Source organism: Symphalangus syndactylus, chromosome 18, assembly GCF_028878055.3.
Source record: "Symphalangus syndactylus isolate Jambi chromosome 18, NHGRI_mSymSyn1-v2.1_pri, whole genome shotgun sequence".
Classification (NCBI taxonomy): Eukaryota; Metazoa; Chordata; class Mammalia; order Primates; family Hylobatidae; genus Symphalangus; species Symphalangus syndactylus.
This window is the reverse complement of record NC_072440.2, coordinates 54,791,693-54,801,062: the sequence shown is the minus strand read 5'-3', so window position 1 is coordinate 54,801,062 and position 9,370 is coordinate 54,791,693. Positions and strand designations below refer to the sequence as shown.

Below are 9,370 nucleotides of genomic sequence, written 5' to 3'. Positions count from 1 at the left end.
AGAGCTCTTAGATTATTACATTTTGTAAGATTTAAATTATTTGGCATGTATTAAGTGCTCACTGAATATAATCTGTCATCTTTATCTTCAGAGCCAGAGAGAGGCCACATAAATGTCTTCTTTTGAGAAGTGTCTGTTCATATCCTTCACCCACTTTTTGATGGGGTTGTTTTTTCTTGTAAATTTGTTTCATTACGTTGTAGATTCTGGATATTGACAAACCTGACAAAAACAAGAAATGGGGAAAGGATTCCCTATTTAATAAATGGTGCTGGGAAAACTGGCTAGCCATATGTAGAAAGCTGAAACTGGATCCCTTCCACACACCTTATACTAAAATTAATTAAAGATGGATTAAAGACTTACATGTTATATCTAAAACCATAAAAACCCTAGAAGAAAACCTAGGCAATACCATTCAGGACATAGGCATGGGCAAGGACTTCATGTCTAAAACACCAAAAGCAATGGCAACAAAAGCCAAAATTGACAAATGGGATCTAATTAAACTAAAGAGCTTCCGCACAGCAAAAGAAACTACCATCAGCGTGAACAGGCAACCTACAGAATGGGAGAACATTTTTGCAACCCACTCATCTGACAAAGGGCTAATATCCAGAATCTACAATGAACTCAAACAAATTTACAAGAAAAAAGGAAATAACCCCATCAAAAAGTGGGCGAAGGATATGAACAGACACTTCTCAAAAGAAGACATTTATGCAGCCAAAAAACACATGAAAAAATGCTCATCATCACTGGCCTTCAGAGAAATGAAAATCAAAACCACAATGAGATACCATCTCACACCAGTTAGAATGGCGATCATTAAAAAGTCAGGAAACAACAGGTGCTGGAAAGGATGTGGAGAAATAGGAACACTTTTACACTGTTGGTGGGACTGTAAACTAGTTCAACCATTGTGGAAGTCAGTGTGGCGATTCCTCAGGGATCTAGAACTAGAAATACCATTTGACCCAGCCATCCCATTACTGGGTATATACCCAAAGGATTATAAATCATGCTGCTATAAAGACACTTGCACATGTATGTTTATTGTGGCACTATTCACAATAGCAAAGACTTGGAACCAACCCAAATGTCCAACAACGATAGATTGGATTAAGAAAATGTGGCATATATGCACCATGGAATACTATGCAGCCATAAAAAATGATGAATTCATGTCCTTTGTAGGGACATGGATGAAGCTGGAAACCATCATTCTCAGCAAACTATCGCAAGGACAAAAAACCAAACACCACATGTTCTCACTCATAGGTGGGAACTGAATAATGAGAACACATGGACACAGGAAGGGGAACATCACACACTGGGGACTGTTGTGGGGTGTGGGGAGGGGGGAGGGATAGCATTAGGAGATATACCTAATACTAAATGACGAGTTAATGGGTGCAACACACCAGCATGGCACATGTATACATATGTAACAAACCTGCACGTTGTGTACATGTACCCTAAAACTTAAACTATAATAATAATAAAATTAAAAAAATTGTTTTGAAAATTGGATATCCCTATGTAAAATAATAAAATAGGATCCCTATTGTGTAAAAAGCACAACAATCAACTCAAAATGAATTAGAGACTCATAAACAAAACTTGAAAGCATGTAGCTCCTCCAATGAGAAGACATACGGTGTGGGTATATTTAGATCAGCATGCATCTGTGTTTACAGTGTGTCAAAACAAAACTGGACAAGTTTGGTCACGATTTTGTTTTTCTTCATCAGTCACCTACATCACAGGGAGGGAAGAAAACAGACACACATGGGACTGCATCACCCTCTAGAGTTTGTGCCCAAGCAGATTAAAAAAAATCCATGAAAAAAATAAAATATCATTCTGAAGTTTACAAGAAACGTTTTGGCAAACATACATCTGATAAAAGGTTGTCTTCAAAACATCTAAGCAACTAACACTACTTACTAGCAAAAACACAAAAGAGAAACTAATAACCAAAAGAACCTGAATAGACATTTCTGCAAAGAAGACATAACATTGAAAACAAGTTTCAAAAGCTTGGATAACATCACAAATCATGAGAAAGATGTAAATCAAAACAATACACATATCATCGCATTATAATTCAAATGGATGTTATCAAAGCGATAACACAAATGCTGGTGTAAATTTCCAGAGAGGAACTCGTTTGGTAAGAATGTTAATTAGTATAGAAACTACAAAAACCAGTGGCAGATTCCTCCAAAAATTAAACCTATAACGACCACTTCATCTAACAATTCTACTACCAAGTATACTTTTGGTGCAAAAGAAATCAGTCCATGCAAGAGATATCTGCCATCCTATGCGAACTGCAGCACTATTTACAATTGCCAAGATAAAGAATAAACTTACCTGCCCATCCACAGATGAAGGAATAAAGTGACTGTGGTGGAAGTACACAAATAGAATAGTATTCAGCCAAAGAAACAGAATGAAATTTCATCATCTGGAGCCATACTGTTGAACCTGGAGGACATCATGGTAAATGACCTAAACCAGGCAGAGAAAGAAAAACATTGCCACATCTCACTCATGTATACTCCAAAATAAAAGGCTTTATTGCACAGATCTAGAGAGCACAATAGTGGTTAGCAGAGGTTGGAGGGAAGAGGGGGCACAGGAAGGGATCAGAAATAGGTACAAAATTACACTTAGATGAGACGAATGAATTGTTCCTCTTTGTTCCACAGCACAGTGACTAGAGGTTAACACAACATCATACCTTTTTCACAAAATCTGGAAAAGAAGATTCCAAATGTTTTCACCACAAAGAAATTAACAACTGTTTGTGATAATAGAAACTCCTGTAAACGCAAGATTCCAAGTGTTTTCACCACAAAGAAATTGACAACTGTGATAACAGAGACTCTAAATATCCTGTTTTATCATTCCTCTGTGTCTGCATTAACCATTATGCCTCACTCTAACTCACCCCATTGTATACCTTTACTCTGTGGTCAACCTTTTAAAAAATACGTAAATACGCAATGCTAAAATTCATGTGGACCATAGAACACCCTGAATTTCCAAAGCAATCCTGAGAAATCCAAACTACATCAGTTGTGTCACACTTCCTGATTTTAAATTTTGTTGAAAAGCTAGGGACCTCGTTCCACACAGAGCAGTGGAACATATTAGAGGACCCAGACATAAACCTGCACCTCTAACACCATCTGATCTTCAACAAAAACCACACAAACAAGCTTTGGAGAAAGAACTCCCTCCTCTCAATAGATGGTGCTGGGATAAAATGGCTAGCCAGTTGCAGACGAAAACCAGTGGGCCCCTGTGTCTCACCATGTGCAGAAATTAACTCAAGATGAATGAAAGCTGTAAATGCAAGACCTCAAACTATGAAAAGCCTGCAAGGGAACCTAGGAAATACACTTCCTGACAGAGGACTTGGCACAGCATGGCTATGCCTAAGTCCCCAAAAGCAAGTGCAACTAAAACAATTATTGACAAGTGGGACCTAATACACAAAAGAGCTGCTGAACAGCAGAAGAAATTACCAACACAGTAAACAGAAAGCCTACACAATGGGAGAAAATGTCCCCATGTATGCATCTCATGAAGTCTAATATCCAGGATCTACCTCAAAAATGTCAAGCAAATAAATCAGCAAAACAAAAACTCAACGAAGAAAGGGCAAGGGGCATGAAAACACACATCTCCGAAGAAGGTTTACAGGAACCAACGGACAGGACAACATTTCTCTACCTCAGTAATCATCAGAGAAATGCAAAGCAAAAGGCCCATGAGATAGTATTTCACACTGGTCAGAATGACAATTATGACACAGTCCACAAGAATGAACACCAGCAAGGCAGAGGAGGAGAGGGATGCTGGTCTGCTGTTGGTGGAAATGCAAACTAGTTCAGACACCATGGAAAGCGATGTGGGGATTTCTCAAATAACTTTTTTGACATCACCAATCCTCACAAAAATGTCCACAAAAACTACACTAAGAGTCCATCTCATTCCACTCAGAATGAATACTACCCAGAACAAACAAAACACAAATTTTTAAAGGTGACAGCCAGCGTAGACTTACAGAAGGGAAACCTCTTAAATGCTATTGGTGGGGATGTAAATTAGTATACACACTACGAAAAACAGCTAGAGGTTCCTGAAAAAATTCACAGTACAACTACCATGTCAGCTAGAAGCCCCACCACTGGTTCCACAATTAAAGCACTTGAAATTACCAGGTTGAAGAGAGCTACCTGCCTTCCCATGGGTACTAAAGCACTCCTAACTGTGGCCAAGGTACAGAACCAACCTGCCTGTCTGTACACAGCTGTAGGGATGAAGAAACTGCCACACAGATACACTATGGAATACGTTTCAGCCATAAAGCTTTGGGAAATCCTGCCATCTGCAGCCAGATGAAGAAACCTGGAGAACATCAGGTCCAATGAATGAGCCTGGTAGAGAAAGTCCCATGCCACGTGATCTCAGACATGTAGACTGAAAAAAGCTTTATCTCCTAGAAGTAGAAAGTTCAATAGGGATTACCAGAGGCTGCTGGGGAAGGTGGAGGGGGTCTGGGAAGGAATCAGTAATGGGTACACTTACTCTCAGATGACAGTAATCAATTCTGGTCTTCTATTCTACAGCAGGGTGACTAGCCTTAATACAAATGTATCACGTATTTCAAAATAGCTAGAAGGAATGATTCTGAATGTTGTTACCACTCAAAAAGTAGTAACTATGAGGTGAAGAGATGCTAAATAACCTGATTTTATCATTACTTAACATATACATGTATCGAAATCTTCCTTGTACCCTCTAATTATATACACTTAATATATGGCAAATAGCGTTTTAAGAGATACAAAGAAACAATGCCAAAATTTATGTGGAAATGTGAAACACCCTGAATTTCTAAAGCAATCCTGACATATACAAACCATACGGGATGCATCACATTCCCTGAGTTCTGATTAAACGAAAATCCCTAGTTAACCAACCGGTATGTTTCTGGCATACACAGAGAAACACAGACCAGTGAGCAAAATGAGGGCGCTCAATAATAAATACAAATTTACACAGAGTGAACACATTTTTCAAACCACCACCAAAATGACACAATGGGGAAAGTTTCCAAAACTAGATATCCATATGCAAAAGAATAATACAGGACTCTAGTGGTACTAAATACACAATAATTAACTCAAAAGGATTAAAGATTATTCACAAAACTTGCAACCATAAAGCTCTTATAAACACAACCTCGAGTGTGTGTATATTTAGGGAAACTTGTATGTATGCTCACAGTTTGCAAAAAGTAACAAAAATACAAGGGAAAAATCATTGACAATGGACTGCTTTGGCAGTGATTTTGTTTTTTCTTGATTAGTAACCAACAGCACACTAATCAAGAAATTATACACGTGGGACCGCATCAAACTGAGGAACTTGTGCCCAAGAAAGGAAAGAAACAATGAACAAAATGAAAAAGCATACTAAAACTTATAAGAAAAGTTTGCGTAAACATACAGTGGATAACGGGTTACTTTTGAAAAGGCACAAGCCAGTAACACTAACAGCTGGCAAAAAAACAAAACAACAGAGAAATAATCAGACCAAAATTGGGCAAATAATCTGAGTAGATATTTGTGCAAAGAAGACAGAAAACTAATTCAACGTTTATAAAAACGTGGTTAACATGACTACTCATGAGAAAAATGTAGATCAAAACCACACTCAGATCTTATCTCACTCCAACTAGAATGAACATTACAAAAAGATTAAAATATTTAAAAAGAAAATTCCTGGTATGAATTTCCAGAAAGGGCAACTGTTTGTGGAAATATAAATTAGTATTAACACCATAAAAAACAGTTGGGGGTCCTGCAAACAATAGAAAAAGAAGAAATACCATACCATCTAGCAGTCCCACTACTGGCTATACATTCAACCTACCTGTTCACCCACAGATAAAGGGATCAAGAAACTCTCACATACATACACTGGAGAATATTCTTCGGCTATCAAAATAATCAAACAGTGTCATTTAGAGCAACCCAGATGAACCTGGAAACCATTATGTTAAATGTAATAAGCTAGGCCTAGAAAGACAAACACTGTATGATACCACTCGTGAAATCTTACGATGTTTATCTTAAAGAAGTAGAAAGCACAATATTGGTTACCAGAGTCTGGGAGATAGAAAGGGAATGGGGAAGGATTGGTTATGGAAACAAAGTTATCTTAACATTAAAGGAATAAATCTGAGTGTTCTCCTCAGCCTGGTGACTGGAGTTAACAGTATTATATTTTTCTAAAGAGCAAGGAGAATTTTGAATGTTCTCTCTACACAAAAATAATACCTGTATGAGGGAATAGAGATCCTAGGTACCCTGATTTGATCATTACCCAATCTATATGTATAAAAATGTACCCCTAATTATGGCCCTTTATGTTGTAAAAAAAAATTAACAGAAATAAATACATAGTGCTAAAAATCACAGGGAATCACAAAAGCAATGAATAAAAGAATCCTGAGAAATACAATCAAAGTGAGAACCCCACAAGCCTTGATATCAAATTAAACTGCCAAGTTGTAGTTATGCAGCAGATATATGGTACTTGCATAAGAAGAAATACCTAGAACTGTGGACAAAAACAGGGAGGACAAAAACAACACAAATACGGACATAGTCAACTGACTTTGATAAAGAACACCACAACGTGGAAGGCGGAGTCTGATCAATGAATACCTTTGAGAAAAATGATATCCGGATGCAGAAGCGAGAAACAGGACCCTTATTTTACACGATGTATGAAAATCAACACCCCCCTCCCCGCAAACTGAAGGCCAAAACAAAATACCATAAACCACAAAATGTTTTTAAGTAAAACACAGGTTGAGCATATATTTTGGGTCACTTGAATCTCTGCTAACCTTTGTAAAGAGGAAAAGAAACAAACACCCTGGAAGAAAAACCTCATTGACAATTAAATGCTTTGTTACTGATGCATATTTTGTAATATGGGTGACCACAATGACATGCATAAAACGCAAAAAACAAAACAAAACAAAACATACGGGAATACATCAACGTGAAAAGTTTCTGCATAGCAAAGAAAACTACTTTCCAAATAAAAAAGCATCCTATAGATTAGGCAAAAATTTCAGGCAATCATGTAATTCACGAGGAGTTGTCAACTAACGTGTACACAAAAAACACTACAGAGTAGAAAGAGAATCCAATCTAGTATTTCGCAAAGAACCTGAACAGACAATTCTGCACAGATATAAAATCGAACAACAGATAAGAGATAAGGTCCTCAAAATGAACTATTCATTAGAATACTGCAATTCAAAACCACACGCAAATAATCTCACACTTACTGACTATTCCTAGAAAAAATTTTTAAAAATAGGAGGGGCTGAGCCGTGGCTCACACCTGTAATCCCAGCACTTTGGGAGGCCGAGGCCGGCGGATCACCTGAGGTCACGAGTTTCAGACCAGCCTGACAAATATCGTGAAACCCCGTCTCTACTAAAAATAAAAATACAAAAATTAGCCAGGCGTGATGGCGGGCGCCTGCAGTCCCAGCTACCCAGGAGGCTGAGACAGGAGAATTGCTTGAAACCGGGAGGCGGAGGTTGCAGTGAGCCGAGATGGCGCCACTGCACTCCAGCCTCGGAGACAGAGCGATACTCTGTCTCAAAAAAACAGAAACAAAAAAAAATTGGAATGGGGGTTTGGTTTTGGGGAAAGGGGAACTCATACACTGTAGGTGGAAATGAAAATTAGGGTACACACCATGGAAAACAGCTAAATAGCTGGAAACTCCTCAAAGAGTTGAAACTACAGATGTCCCTTGCTCTAGCGAGGTCTCTTTCTAAAGGTCCTGAGGCATAAAAAATAACCCTAGACCCCAGCTCAGAGGCCCGTGGGGCTAGGAGGGACCCAGGTCCAGGCTGCACCGCCGGCTCTGGGCCAGGGCGCTCCTATAGGCTGGACGCGGGTCGGACAGGGGCACAGCCTTCCCCGCGGGGGTGCGGACGCTGCCGCCGCCAGGATCCCACAACTGCCCCGACGCTGACGACTCGGGCCCAGATGCCCACTTAGAACTCAGGGCCCAAAAGCGGCCGGGAAGGAGTAGGGAGACTCAGAGGATTCCCGGTGGGGTTCATCCCCCGCCACTTACCGCCGAGACCTGCCGCCTCCTCCACCAACATACAGAAGCCACCACAGCTTCTCCGAGACTCGCTCTGACCACGCCGCGGATGCTGCCCGGGCCTCGCACGAAGCGCAGTCTCGGCTTCCGTCGGGGCCTGCGTGCTGGCAGCGTCCCTGGCGCCAGGCTGAAGCTCCACCCCCTCTTAAAGGGGCCGCGGCTGGGACTGGCCAGAAGCAGCTTCGGGTTGCACAGGCTGAGCGTGCGCCCAGCCCCAGGGGTGGACGAAAGGCCCCTAGTCTCTCATCCTCCCGGGCTCTAGGGCCCTAGAGGTCGCAGAAGCGCCTCCTGTGACCCCAGCCCCTAAATCGGCTCCCTTTGCCTGAGGAGCGCCCGGGACCTACCCCTGCCCTCCTCGGGACCTCAGCTTCACCACCCGCAAAGAAAGCGGCCTGTCTGGAGCTCTGGGGTCCCTCAAGCTCGGCGCCTCAGGATCCAGGGTGGGCTCCCCTGCCCCTCTGCAGAGGGGGCCCAATAACCACGGAAAGCTGGGGGCTGGAGGGACAGTCCCGAGGGCAGCAGGGCCTCCTTGGCCTCACCGTCTACATTCGTCCTGTGGGAGCCCGGGGGCGTCGCTAGGGCCCAGACTTCTGCGGCCTCACCAGGGCTGCCTGGGTCACCGGGCTCCCCAGGAGGCAGGCAGGGCCCCTGGGGTCCAGCGCTGCCCCCACCTCAACTCCATTCTGCGTCAGCACCCGCGAGGGGGCCCTGCGGACTGGACCCAGACCCACTCCTTCCCGGGGAGAGGGACCCGCATCGCTCTCTGTGACACCCACGGGAGGGGCCGTGCTGACCTCTCCCGGGGATCTGGGGGCGAGGTGGGGGAATCTCGGCCACCTCTTGAAGCTCGCTGAGCCCCCCCACCCCAGAGAGCGCGCAGGAGCAAAGGAAAGGACGGAGAGCCCACACATTTTCAATCTTTTATTTCCGTTTTTTCTTTTTTTCCCCCCTCCAAAATGAAAGACGAGTGTAGCTTTGTCGCCTGTACATCATCCATATTCCCCAGGGCCGCGATGCGGATCTAGCCCGCTGGTTGCCTCTAGGGTCCTGGGCGCCCGGCGGTCCGCATGCAGCCCGGGGCCTGCCCAGGTGAGGTCTGCGGCCGCCACAGCGCTGAGGTCCCGCGTGGCCGGGGCGCAAGGGCCG

At 42.7% G+C, this 9,370-nt stretch overlaps 1 long non-coding RNA gene across 1 annotated transcript; it reads right to left on the bottom strand.

Moving 5' to 3' along the window:
• Nucleotides 1-230: 230 nt before the first annotated feature.
• On the bottom strand, nt 231-9,019 carry LOC134733532 (uncharacterized). Its single transcript, XR_010117104.1, has 3 exons — nt 8,195-9,019; nt 2,380-2,517; nt 231-1,758 (listed from the first exon to the last, which is right to left on the bottom strand). It is a non-coding gene; the product is annotated as an uncharacterized lncRNA (long non-coding RNA).
• Nucleotides 9,020-9,370: the final 351 nt, after the last annotated feature.